The sequence below is a fragment of the Mus caroli genome, chromosome 13 (assembly GCF_900094665.2).
Source record: "Mus caroli chromosome 13, CAROLI_EIJ_v1.1, whole genome shotgun sequence".
Taxonomy (NCBI): Eukaryota; Metazoa; Chordata; class Mammalia; order Rodentia; family Muridae; genus Mus; species Mus caroli.
The window spans coordinates 19,117,707-19,132,084 of NC_034582.1; the positions used below are offsets into that span (position 1 = coordinate 19,117,707).

The following is a 14,378-nucleotide window of genomic DNA, read 5'->3' on the forward strand; positions in this document are numbered from 1 at the left end:
AGAGAGAGAGAGAGAGAGAGAAGCTGAACCAGCTATCGTAATCCTACTGTATTTTCCCCCAAACCAAAGCATGGGAGCAACACAGGGAAGGCTGTGGTCCATTGAAATCATTAGTCTTTCTGGATTCTAAAAATAGCCGAAGCTGCCACCATAATCCTACTATATTTTTCCCCAAGCCAGCGCATGATAGGAAGACAGGGAAGGCGGCTGTCTAACGCAATCAGTAGTCATGTGATTCTAAAAATAATTAAATGCTGATTCTAAAATTAGTTCGTAACTGCTGATTCGGCTCCTGACGGGTCTATGAAAACAATGCTCCAGGTGAGGCTCGAACTCACAACCTCGGCATCGCTCTTGCGCACACACACTGTTGTATAAGTACCGCGCGCTAACCGATTGCGCCACTGGAGCATCCATAGACTAGCTCTGGTCACTCGTTACACGGCCTATGTAGAACATCCACCGTTCGCTATACTGTGGCGTGGGTGCATACCCAGCTATGCATCCAGTTGCACGTCCTCTGATACCCGCACCAAGCGGGTATTACAACCCTGGCGACCCGGAATGAGGCAGCAATCTGCGCGGTCCCGAAGCCTTTCCCCTCCCTCCACCTTGGCGTGAAAGAATGCTCCCTGGGAAGATGCGCAGCCTTGGCAAACGGGATTACTCAAAGACGCGTTTTTTCCTTCTGCCCTGATCTGGTCTAACACATGCTAGAGAAACCAAGGAACTTGGTTCCAGAGCCAATAACTGATAATAATCACAGCAGCAGTAAGTTCATGACTGCTGTAGTTCTCCTATTGGGAAAACTGTCACACTGATTCTATGCGGTCTCTGGCCTTTCTGCTCCCTCCCTCTTCTTTCATGGTCCCTGAGCCTATAGGAGAAGTGTGTGCGATATAGCTGTGTTAAGACTTTTTAAATGGGATTGTTTTCTCGTTCTGATAGATCACATTGCTATAAAAACTCAAAGCGTTTCGTGTTCATTTTGTATCCTGAATGTAAAGTTGTTTGTTCTTACATCTTTGTGGTAGGTAGAGCCGTCACAGATTTCTACCTGTTATCAGGAAACGGGCTTGTTTTTCTTTCTCTCTAAATCCAATTTGGATTCCTTTCATTTTTATTGCTAACTATTCTTGCTAGTGATAAACTGGGGGGGAGGGGGGGAACTGTCAAGAATGGACATTCATCTTGTTTCAAGTCTTACAAGAAAATCCTTTAACATTTTTCCATTAGTTACGATGTTAGCTGTGCCTTTTCATAAATGGACTTTAATGTATTGAGAAAATTTTCTTCTATTCTTTGTTATGACTTTATTTTAGTCATGAATGGATACTGAACCTTGTTAAATGACCTTTTTCAGCATCTATGGTCAAAGAATTTTGCTTCCATTCTGTTGTTTTATCACATGAATTTGAGTATATTAAGCTAACTGTGCATCTTAGAGATAAGGGACACCTGATCAGTGTATATCTTTTTTTAGTTTGCTGTCACCTATTGATGATCTCATATCTACAGGCTCATAAGGAATACATACAGACCTGTAGTTATCGTAGTCTGTTCGCCCTCATTTTCCCTGGAGTACTGTTGCCTGACCTATGAGTCTGAGTGATGTTCTCATAAAATAAATGTGGAAGTATTTTCTCTACACTTGTGTTTTGAAAGAGTGTAAGAAGGATTGGCAGTGATTTCTTCTGTAACTGTTTCATGGAATTCAGCGATTAATAAATGTGGTTCTTAACTTTTTCTTGTTAAATGTCTATTATATAACATCAATCTCATTTGTTCTTGATCTGTTAAGAAGCCATTGTTGAGACGGGTGTGTGGTACATACCTTTAATTGCAGCACTCTGGAGGCAAGGACAAGTGGAGCTCTGAGTTCAAGGCCAGCCTGATCTGCATAGTGAGTTCTAGTTCAACCAAAAGTAAAGAGAGAAATCCTGGAGGAGGCGGGTGACAGTAAATACTGGCATGTTAAATGTAACTAGTTCCCTTTATTGCTTTTTGATGTCAAGAATAGTCTATTTGCACATCTTTGTTTTTCTAAGTCAATTCAAATCTTGGAAGATGGGCACTCCTCTCTCTGTGCTCTCGCCATCTTTAAGACCTAAAGGTGTTTTGCTCCCTATTTTCATGAACTTACATATTTGTGGTTTTTTTTTTAACATTTTATTTATTTTATGTGTAGTGTGCCTGATGTTGATAGGTGTACTACATATGTGCTGAGGTGAAAGGGGGGCATCAGACCCCCTGAAACAGGAGTTACAGAGAAGAGTGAGTCATGCAACCAACATATGTACTGAGACTCAAATCCAGCTCCTCTGCAAAAGTAAAAACATCAAGTACTCTGATCCTCTGAGCCACCACTCCAGTCCCGATATGTGTTTCTTTCTGCATAGAGAAGCATGCAGTTTGTTTATACAGTGGATTATGTTGATGGATTACCATATATTGACCCATCCCTGCATCCCTGGGATGAAGCCTACTTGATCGTGGTAAATGATCATTTTGATGTTTCTTAGATTCAATTTGCAAGAATTTTATTGAGTATTTTTGCATTGATATTCATAAGGGAAATTGGTCTGAAGTTCTCTTTCTTTATTGGGTCTTTGTGTGGCTTAGGTATCAGCATAACTGTGGCTTTGTAGAATGAATTAGGTAGTGTTCCCTCTGTTTCTATTTTGTGGAATACTTTGAATAGTATTAGTATTAGGTCTTCTTTGAAGGTCTGATAGAATTCTGCACTAAAATCATCTGGTCCTGGGCTTTTTTTTGGTTGGGAGACTTCTAATGCCTGCTTCTATTTCTTTAGGTGTCATGGGACTATTTAGATTGTTTATCTGATCCTGATTTAACGCTGGTACCTGGTATCTGTCTAGAAAACCATCCATTTCATCTAGATTTTACAGTTTTGTTGAGTATAGCCTTTTGTAGTAGGATCTAATGATTTTTTTTTAATTTCTTTACTTTCTCTTGTTATATCTCCATTTTCATTTCTGATTTTATTAACTTGGATACTATCTCTGTGCCTTTGGTTACTCTGGCTAAGGGTTTATCTATCTTGTTGATTTTCTCAAAGAACCAGCTCCTGGTTTTGTTGATTCTTTGTATAGTTCTTTTTGTTTCTACTTGGTTGATTTCAGCCCTTAGTTTTCATTATTTCCTCCCTTCTACTCCTCTCGGGCGTATTTGCTTCTTTTTATTCTAGAGGTTTCAGCTGTGCTGTTAAGCTGCTAGAGTGTGCTCTCTCCAGTTTCCTTATGGAAATACTCAGAGCTATGAGTTTTCCTTTTTAGCACTGCTTTCATTGTGTTCCATAAGTTTGGGTGTGTTGTGCCTACAGCTGATAAACAACTGCAGCAAAGTGTCTGGATAATAAAATTAATGCAAACAAATCAGTAGCCTTCCTCTACTCAAAGGATAATTGGAATTAGAAAGAAATTAGGGAAATGACACCTTTCACAATAGTAACAAATAATTAAAATATCTTGATGTGACTCTAGCCAAGCAAACGAAAGATCTGTTTGACAAGAACTTCAAGTCTCTGAAGAATGAAATCGAAGAAGACCTCAGAAGATGGAAAGATCTCCTATGCTCATGGATCAGAAGGATTAACATAGTAAAAATGGCCAGCTTACCAAAAGCAATCTACAGATTCAATTCAGTTCCCATCAAAATTCCAACTCAACTCTTCACAAAGATAGAAAGAGCAATTCTCAAATTTGTCTGGAATAACAAAAAACCTAGGATAGTGAAAACTATTCTCAACAATAAGAATACTTCTGGGGTAATCACCATCCCTGATCTCAAGCTGGACTACAGAGCAATAGTGAAAATCAAATCAAAACAAAACAAACAAAAAAAAAAATACCACATGGTATTGGTACAAGTAGATCAGTGGAATAAAACTGAAGACCTGGAATTAAATCCACACATCTATGGTCACCTGATCTTTGACAAAGAAACCAAAACCATCCAGCAGAAAAAAGACAGCATCTACAGCATATAGTATAGTGCTTGTTTGAGTAGCAGTCAGTATGTTAAAGAATGCAAATTGATCCATTCTTATCTCCAGAGTGATATGGAGACTTCTGAAGAACTATAAAAGTTCAAGAAAAATCAAACATTCATTGTGCCATCCTTCACATGGCATGAAAACTTACTATAATTGGTTATTAATAAATTAATTCATAAAAAGACAGTTGTCTTTCACCTACTCAAACAAGGAACAAAATTTCAGCCTTACTTGATCTGTGCACCTTGCACAATCCATATGAATATCTTACTGCTACTAAAATTTTGGCTGTGAGATTCATATATTACAGAATGTACAGCTTTGGTAAGATTCATCCTCAGAGATGCTGAACTAACCTGCTTAGACCCTTGCTTCCAACTGCCGAAAACAGCTTCGGGACTGTCATGGATTCCAGGCCATCTTGCCTTGTTCAACCTATCAAATGGATCTAGTCAGACTTCAGTCAAGCTCTGAGCCTTCTAAGCATACAACAACTAGATAACAGATGCTAAAGCTAGATTTCTTAAATCTAACCAAATTTTCTAATTTTCCTACCCCTCCTACCCTTTTAAAAAACATTTTTTCATTGCCCCTGTTCAGCAGGAAGAAGTTGTGGAGAGTGATCAGCCCAATTCCCTAGGTGTGGGTGTCTGGTAATGGTTATTTTACTAATTATAGGAAAGTTATCATTTTTAAGGGATAATTTGGGTCATATGTAGAGAGCTCTTGGTGCTGTGACCCGTCCAGCAGGTCCAGTTATTCGAGGGTCTCGAGGGGACCTTCTCCTAAGAACCAAATGGGGGGGTAGAGAGAGACGAGGGTCTTGTGTGAATAACGACACGGAAATGTTCTGGATTGCATTAAGAGACCCCACTGTATTGAGAAAGGTCCAAGGCTTAAATGCACAAGCAAAAGGGGAAGTGTCTTTCAGCAGGAAGGATGGGGCAGTAGAATTGCACAAGCAAAAGGGGAAGTACTTCTCAGCAGGAGGGATGGGGCAATAGAATTGCACATTCTTTAGGCAGTTACAAGGGGAAGCAGGAACTTGGTGGTATCAGGGTATCTTGAGGTCAGGACATCTGGAGCTGACTTAGGGCTGAAACAATCTGTGGTTGTTCTCTGAGCGGTGTGTCGGTGGCCCGCTTTTGACCCTCTTTTCTTCTAGGGGGGGAGAGGCCCAATTTAGAGATCAGGACAATAGTGTTGTCTTAATAGCTCCCAACAGTGCTGCTTATAGAAGTGTGTCAAGCACTTGTCACTGGGCTCAAAGAAGTAGGCTCAGATAAGAACATTCACATTTGGGCTAATACAAAGCTCAAGGCAAACTCAGGAGAGGAATGTGTGGCATTCCTTTTATCTTGGTCATCCTGACAAGCCCCTAGAAACAGCGACCAGGGGGCTTAGTTTATTGCCTTGTTTGATCTCTTTGTTTATTACTTTATTTAATTACTTTGTCTTTAATCTAAGAACCAACCCTATTCTCTGCAAGTACCTAGAATGGTATAAATGCTGACTGGGAAATAAGCCTGCTTCAGCCTCAGCACTGGCTGTAGTCATGTTATAATGTTGTCAAATTGTCTTTCTTTTCAACCCTAACTAAGATGGGGGTGGGGGTCATGATAATTTCTTGATAGTACAGAGCATACCAGTCTCATCAACCTTTCATATTATATAATCAGGGGGTAGAGGAGAAGCCAGTAAAAATTATGTAAAATTTTGTATGCATGTTTTAATAAATTATTAAGGCCTATCTCCTCTACCACTGCCTGATTTTTGCTCCTCTTTGGGTCAGTCATTTCTGTCCAGACTGTCGGTATGCCTGGATGGCTTTCCCACACTGGGATCTACCTCTAGCAGTACTGCTACACTCAAATCTTCTAAACCATCAAGCTGTGAATACTATATGTTACCTTCTTCTCATCTGTGAGATAAATCATTTAACGTAATAAGCAAGAAAGATGTTGATGAACTAGCATTAACATAATCATTGTAATGTTTTACATTTTATTAGCATATAGTATCCATACAAGAAAGTGGGTATGTATACATATATACATAGTTTGAAAACCAAGAAATGCAAGACCACACCAAGAAAACAAAGACTGAGTAGTGTATGAGTGAGTCCCTCATGGATCCATTCCACCTGCCTCTCCAGCCACTTTTCCTACCTCCATTCTCCTCCCTCAGTCCAGCCCATGTCGTGGGTCTATCACATGGACTGCCTTCCTCAGCACCTTCTGAAACTTCTCTTCCAACAGCCTGAACCCCTGGCCCCTTGTTCCCTTCCTCACAAGCTCAAGTGCATTTCCCCTTCAAGATTCAGTCACATAGAATGTCAGGCTGGCTTCCCCTGACTTCCCCTCCTAAGGTGAGCATCCTGCTTCTGCGGGGCTGGAGCACTGTCTTCTCTCTGGGGTAGCTCCTCATGTTTAACCGTAGTTGTTGATGTTTTTACCCTGGTGTTTTCAGTATGAAGGCCCAACATTATCTTTGGCTCTTTAGGGCTTCAGTCTGGTAAATAAATGTTCACCACCTCTTTGAGTGAGTTGCTGTGAGGAGAGGTTTTATAAAATCCTAAGTAATAAATACACTTTCTGCACTCCACGACCTGTGATGTTTGCCTTGACAACCAGTTTGGAAAGTGTCATCTACTTGTGACAGTGATAAGGAGTGTCAGGAGCTCTTGATCCAGTCAGTCACAAAGGTAATAAAAGGCCGAGTTACATCTTCACCTGGGACTCTGTGAGCCTACTCTGTCCACATCGAGCCTCTTCTACAGGAACAACGGTAAGAACAGAGTGAAAGTCAGCTAATCTGTGGTGGTTGTTCTCTGTGACTAGAGCCCAATAATGAAACACTGATAAAAACAAATGTTGCCTGGACTTTGTACAAACCTCTAATCTCAGTACTTGGGAGTCAGGCACATCTCTGTGAGTTCAAGGCCAACCTGGTCTACATAGTTAGTTCCAGGATAGACAGGGCTACATGGTAAGACCCTGTCTCAAAAACAATAAGGAAAAGAAGGGAGAAAGAGAAGGAAGATAAGGAGAAGGAAGAGGAAAAAGAAGAGAGGAAGGAGGAAGAGGAAGAAAAAGAGGAGGAGGAGGAGAAGGAGGGAAATGTTATTGAACATGCTTCAAAATAAGACTGGGAAGCTATTTTGTAGACAAACTACCAATTTCCAAAGTTGGGTGTTTAAGGCTCCTGCCCTGTCCTGTGGAGCAAATTGAGCCTGCTACTTCAACTGGCTTAAGAACTCTGTACTTTGTGTTTCTAGGATATTTCAGGTTCAGAAAGTACCTTGTGACTTCATTACTAGCTGTAGGATCTGTGGTGTGCAGTTACAGCCAAAGCTAGCTGACTCCTACTTGTAATGCAGTGTGGAGTCCTATGCAGTTAAGGTCATTTATCCATACTTGCTGGATCTCAGTTAGCAATATGGATTATGGATTAGTTTGTGTGATGGCTATCCTGGGAAATTAGTTACAGCCTGATATGGGTTAAATGTAAGGAAGAGTGCTCTCATTTTTAAAAATGATCTTTAACAAAAAAATGATGTGTATGGGTGATTACCCTCATGTATGTCTGTGCACAGTGGGCATTACATCCTGATGCTGACAGTTGTTAACTGATGTGTGAGCGTTAAGAGCCCAGGTCATCAGGAGGAACATAAATCCCAATGTCACCAGGAGACACTGCAGTAACCACTGTCACTTCTGTCTCCAGATTTGTGGGTGTGATAATAAAACTACTTTGTTTAAGCCGTTGGTTGCTGAAAGATTCCTAGGCTACCTCTCTCATAACTCAGTATTGGAACCTTATGTCCCAATCCTCTGATCTAACTGATCAAAAGTTTGAGTCAGTGACAGGCTGTCAGAGTGCCGAAGGTTAGTGAGACACAACCACACACACACACACACACACACACACTCACAGTATTGTTCTGGACATTCTTTTGAGGACTGCTTCTTTATGGACTGGAGCCAGCCTTGCTTGGCTGTCAATATGTTTATTCTGAGTTGACATTTGCCCAGCACCAACTCTAACCCCAAAGATAATCAGCCACTTAAAATGGAAAGAAAATTCTAAAGGTAAAAAGTCAAAATGCAAATTGTGTGCCAAGCAGCAGGACAGTCAGAGCCTTCCTTGAGAAATGAAAACACAACTGTATCGTGTAGTCACCCACGGCGCTTCCATTTCGACACCCAGCTTGGAATAGCATAAGATCAGATGCCTGTGCACAACCCAGATCATGAGTTAGTCTTTTCCCTGATGCTGACATTGCTTCAGGCCTTCCCTCCTGCAAGCAGACATTAATGTAATGTCAATTACTGTAGACACAGAGGGTGCTGCTCCAAGGAATGAACCAGGAAGAAGAGACACAGCTGAGCAGGCAGGATGAGAAGCATCACAGTTGAAATGTTTGCTATCCATCCTCAAAAACAGAAGAGAGCTGGTGTGGCTGAGGTGTGCTGAAAAGGAGATGCTTACATGATTTCGATGGGATATAAATAATTACAGTCGTTAAAAGTACAAGCATGACAAATCCTTTAGAAATTTAGCAATAGGGAACATTACCAAAGTCACGGGCTCATACTTGCTCTGTTCATGGTAGTGAATCCTCGTCTTATGGGCGACTCGCACCTTCACATTCACAGCAGGATAACTCCTAATAACCAAGATACAAAATCAAGCTACCGTTCATCAGTGGACAAATGAAAACACAGCAGACACACATGGGACGTTAGCTACTCCGCCCCTTCTAAAAAGGCTTTGTCACTTGCAATCACTGGAACGAAGAAGCTGAGGACACAGTGTTAAGTGAGGTAGACCAGCCACAGAGGGACAATTTCCACAGGGCTTCGCTTACAGTGTGCAATCTTTGTATTCGATTGGCAATAGCAGAGAACAGTGGGATCAACAAGGGCTAGGGATGGAGTGGGACAGCCACAGTAGTTACATTGACTTAGCTACCCCGTGATACATACATATTCAAAGAATGCCATCAAACCATTTACTAAGAAACCTTGGAATCTATGTGTAGAAAGTGGGAAGGATGACCTCTTTAGGGTGTTTCCGTAGTGTAGTGGTCATCACGCTCGCCTAACACGCGAGAGGTCCCCGGTTCGAAACCGGGCGGAAACATTACTGATTTTTTTTTTTTCGAACTCTCAGTTCACTCCCTACACTTTTGAGAAGTTAGAAGATAGTAGTCTCGGTCCTATGTTTTTAGCATTAAAAGACATAGTAACTTGTATGGAGAAGAAAAAAAAAATAGTGGGGGCACTTGGCATAAATGAAAATCCAAGAAAGTCTTACTGTAGCTTGGGGGATTAGCTCAAATGGTAGAGCGCTCGCTTAGCATGCGAGAGGTAGTGGGATCGATGCCCACATCCTCCAACTATTATGTTAACTAGATTTAGGACTGAAAATTACACTTTGCTCTCACACTCTATAAACAAAAGGGTCAGCACTCACTTGCCAGTTTCTCACACCCACATTGTGCACTCTCTAGTTTGTGTATTTGACAATTGTTTTTGAGCGTTTCTATTCCTTCACTCCACAGACACTGGTGCAGAATCTCTTCTGTTTAACCAGGTTTAGGCTTTTCTTCTTAAACCACTTAGTACTTCTAAGTTCTCTGCCCACCTCTCTGGAATCTTTTCCTCGCCCATCTCTTTGCTCACTCGCCCGCGTTATTGGAGGATTTTTGTGCTCTCACCGATCTGCACGGCCGACAGCATCGCACGGCCCAACCTCCTCTTGGCCTGAATGAAAAGTGGCTTCCGTCCCACTAGTCTCAATTTTCCATTTCTAAACTCTGCCACCTGCCCGGGTTCTCTCAAAAGCTCTCCAGCGACTACAACGTTCTCCTCGAGGTGTCTCCAGGTAATCAGGCTCTCCCAACCTCCTGCCCTCTGTGTGTTTTACACGCATGCGATTCCTCTGTGATGCAGCGCTGCGTCTCCATGCGGGAATCCCTACTCCCGCGCTTCTTCCAGTGAACTCTTCCCTCCTCCGCTCCGCCGAGGTGCATTTCTTATTCTTTCCCTGTGACAGGTTCTCGCTTCTCCTCTATCGTTTTAAATCTCTATTTTCATTGCACTTCTCAAAGTTCTCTTAGTTAATGTGGATCTGTAACTTCGAGACTACACTTTAGCAAAGTTATAGTGTTTGACTTGGATTGTAAAATGAGAGAAAACCGTTCCGTTGTCGTTTCCGTAGTGTAGTGGTTATCACGCTCGCCTCACACTCGAGCCTTCAGTCTCAGAAGACAGTACATGTATATGTAGGTAGCCCTGCCTCCTGCCAGCGACTCTAACTGGGAAAGGTCCCACCTGATATTCCTATTCTAAGATACTCCAGTCCAAGGTCCTCGGACAGCAGACCAAGGACAGTGACCCTTAGGCTACAGAGGGGTGAGGGTGAGGAGAATAACTGCTGGCCTGCAAAGGAGAAGCTCCAGGTTCTAGTTCAGAGACAGACTCGGCAGATTTACCGCGACACCTCTGTCCCTCAGGTAAAGACTCTTCCAACCTATACTAGTAAGACAGCAGCAGTGTCGGGACACGCGGCTCATTTGCGGGCTTCTCTGCCTGCTGACGTGCTGGAACACACGCAGCTCAGTCTCAACAATTTGCTCACTTGCCTCCAGAAGCTGTAACGGCAAGAACATACTCAGTTGCTCTTTCTCTGCGGGAGAATTTCCTCCTACAGCCTGGGCCTAAATACCAGCCTGGTCTGGACTGCCCTGGCAGAGTTTCAAGGGGATAGAACCCAGCTCTTGGGGCAGGAGGCTACCAGGAGTCCAGTCTAAATCAAGGCTGTGGAGGTTGGGAGATTCGGTATTTGGAGTGTTAACGAGTGAGTTACTGTGCAGACCAAGCAGAGACAGGGGAGTTGGGGCAGAGGACAAGTTCAGTATTTGATACTCAACCTCTGCTTCCCAGTTCAGGCCTTGACACTTCCCAACTCGGGGACCCTGAGAAAAACACTCAATCTACCTGAGCCTCTGTTGCATCTGGAAAGGACAGATGTGTACAAATCCTTTTACTGCCAAAATTAAACTGGACCCCACGGAATAAAGTCAACAAATCTTTTAGAGTAGTAAAGAGTATGTGGGACAGGAAAGCACAGGATATTTTGTGAATTATAAGAGGAATGTCTCTACTTATGCAGAGTTTTCTTAGTCATGGTTTTCTAGAGTAATGGAGCTTATAGACTGAATCTCTAGAGAGAGAGAGAAAGTGGATTTACAGGTTGTGGTCCAGTCAAAGAATCCAGTAGTTGAATCCACAAGGCTGGATGTCTCAGCTGGTCTTCAGTATACGTCAGAACCCTGATAAGTAGGCTCTGATACCATTCTGAAGGAATGGATTTGCTAGCAAAGCAAGAGCAAGCAGACAAAGACCAAAATCCCCTTTTTTTGTATCCTTTATATAGGCCAGAGCAGAAGGTAGATCTTCCCACCTCAAAAGATCTAAAATAAGCTTGTGTCTTTGCAACTCAAAGATCCAGATCAGAAGTCCACTTCAAATAATATAGCTAAGTAAAAGCCTCCTGGGTTTTCCTAGCCATTTGGGGTTTTTAGTTAATTTCAGATACAATCAACTTGACAATGAAGGAGAGCCATCACATGCAGACACAGATGGAAGCAGAGGATACAACAACAGAACGGAGTGGACAGAGAATGAGCTTAAGGGCGATTCACTGCTCATTCACTCATTCAGTCAATAAACAGAGGAGCGCAGGAAGGAAAGACTCCCGAGGGAAGAGTGTGCCAGAGGAGTGAAACGAGGTAAGGGAGGGGCCCGTGGCAGCTGTAAGTGAACCTGCTCCCTCAGCTCAGAGGGGCTTACTTAGATGAGTCCCAGCGGGGTGTGGACGCCATCGTTCTGGATGTGAAATGCTTCAGATGCAGCACTAGCTGCTAGGGTGCAAAATCCAAGAGATGCTTTGTTCTTTAAAGCTGCCAATGGATACAGGGTGAATAGAGACTAAAACATTTCTAATGTGAAGTTGTGGGTGAGAGAGGCAGTCTCAGTACAGCTGCAGGTTTGTCAAACTCCTGATCACAGGTCCTGAGGTCCAGCCTCAGAGAGGCCAAGGAGACCTCCTTTTCCATCTAGGGTCAATTAGTTGCTTGTGTAGCAGGCTGACAGTGGATAAAAAGAAAGGACTAAAGAGAATTCCAAGTCACATTTGAAACAAACAAACAAACAAACAAAAACATAAACACTGATGGTTAGTGATCACATTGAAATCAATTCCCAATGTTTTGACCAGATGGATTTAGACCATACTGGACACGCAAGCACATGTTTGCTCTTACTCCCTATCATGTGATGGAGGAAGCAGGACAAGTCCCTTCTCAGCTTGGTACTCTGAATGTGCCTGGCTGCAATTAAGGTACAAAAAGAGGTATGAATTCATTCACTTATTTATTCCTCTAACAAATTAATCCTAGTAATCCCCCTTTGTGAAATGACTGTTATTGTTGTAGTGTTTCAAAAGGAAATGAAATTCAGAAATGTTGAGAACTGGGTTAATCAACTGAGGCTTTCCCTTCTACCATAATGTATGGGGGAGAAACATAGCTTTCTCAAAACCACATTGGTGTCTCCATGTTCAATGGCAAAAGTGTTCTCTTCAGCAATCTTCTTAACCATCAGATTACCAGGAGTAACCAATGGCCTTGGGAATAACCTGTGATGCTTGGTGGTTTCCATGGAGCCCCTTAGGTGGATGTCTCAACAAGATGCAGCCCATTCCTGGCCCTGGAGATTTTACTTGTTGTCATTAGATATCTACTTATAGCATTGTCTCTCTTATTATTGGCAACTCCATGTAGATTTCTTTCATATATACTTTAGGAAACTTCTACAGTAGTAGGTTTCTCTGTGGTTATTCCAATGGCGCTTGCTGTTAGTTGTTCCTCCCCATATTCCCTCCTTTACCGTTGCCTTCCCATCCAGCTACGTATTTAATCCTATTTAATTCTCCTAATCTAGTTTCCTCTTTATCCCTCCATAACTACTATATTCTGTTTCCCCTTCCTAGAGAGATCCTCTCTTCCACCTTTGTCCTTTACTAACTACCTGAGTGCTGTGGTTTTTCAGATTATAACTCACATATCAAAAGCTTAAAAGCAACACCCACATATAAGAGATAACATATAATATTAGTCATTTGCACCTGGGTTACCTCACTCGAGTTTATTTTTCTACCTGCATCTATTTAGCTACAAATCTCAGAATACCATTCCTCTTAACAGCTGGAAAATATTCCACTGTATAAATGGCCATATTTTCATTATTCATCCATCAGTTAGTAGATATTGAGGCTGTTTCTAATTTCTGGATATTATGAACAAAGTATCAATGAACATAAATAAGCTAGTATCTCGATAATAGGATATAGAGTCCTTTGGGTGTATGACGCATAGTGGTACAAATGGATCTTATTAGCCTGTTTGTTTGTTTGTTTGTTTGTTTGTTTGTTTGTTTGTTTGAAACAAGCTCTCTCTGCACAGCCCTGGCTGTTCTGGAACTTACAGTGTAGATCACCAGACTTCCCTCAAACTCACAGAGGTCCGGCCTGCATCTGCCTACCAAATTCTGTCATTAAAGGCATGCCCCGTCATGCCAGTTTTAGCTGGATTTTTTAGGTAGATCTATTTCCAGCTTCCTGAGGAACCACCACAATAATTTCTATGGTGGCTGCATATGTTTGAACTCCCGCTAACACTAAGTAGTATTCCCTTTTCCCCACCGCCTCATCCCCTGTGCTGTCATTTGCTTTATCGATCTTGAACATTCTGACTCAAGTAAGATGAAATCTCAAAGTAGTCTTGAATTGTACTTCCCTAGTGACTAAGAATGTTAAGCATTCTTAGTTTCTCACCATTTATATTTCATCTTTTGAGAGCTCTCTGTTTAGTACTGTAGCTGTTTTTGCTTTTGTTGTTCTCTTAATATTCAGGGTTTTAGTTCTTTATATACCTACTAGATGTATAATTTGTAAACAACTTTCCCCATCCTGTAGCCTGCTGTTTTGCCAAATGACAGTGCCCTTTGCTGTAAGAGGTTTTTAGCTTCACGAGGTTCCGTTTTATTAATCTCACTGCCTTGCTATCAGTGTTCTGTTCTGAAAGCCTTTTCCCAAGACAATGAATTCAAACCAATTCCCTACTCTGTAATCTATCAGATTCTGGGTATCTGGTCCTGCGTTGACATCTTTTATCCAGTGGGAGATTTTTTGTGCAGGATGATAGATGCAGATCTATTTTCATTCTTGTATATGTAGCTGTCCAGTTTGCAAACAATTTGGATGCAGATGCAGGCAGACTTCTGTCTCTTCTCCA

At 42.0% G+C, this 14,378-nt stretch overlaps 3 non-coding genes across 3 annotated transcripts; 2 read left to right on the plus strand and 1 right to left on the minus strand.

Moving 5' to 3' along the window:
* Positions 1-313: 313 nt before the first annotated feature.
* Trnai-uau lies at positions 314-411 on the minus strand. Its single transcript has 2 exons — positions 374-411; positions 314-349 (listed from the first exon to the last, which is right to left on the minus strand). It is a non-coding gene; the product is annotated as a tRNA-Ile (tRNA).
* An 8,676-nt stretch (positions 412-9,087) lies between these two features.
* Trnav-aac lies at positions 9,088-9,160 on the plus strand. The gene has a single exon. It is a non-coding gene; the product is annotated as a tRNA-Val (tRNA).
* Positions 9,161-9,342: 182 nt separating this feature from the next.
* On the plus strand, positions 9,343-9,415 carry Trnaa-agc. Its single transcript has one exon. It is a non-coding gene; the product is annotated as a tRNA-Ala (tRNA).
* The last annotated feature ends 4,963 nt before the right edge of the window (positions 9,416-14,378 follow it).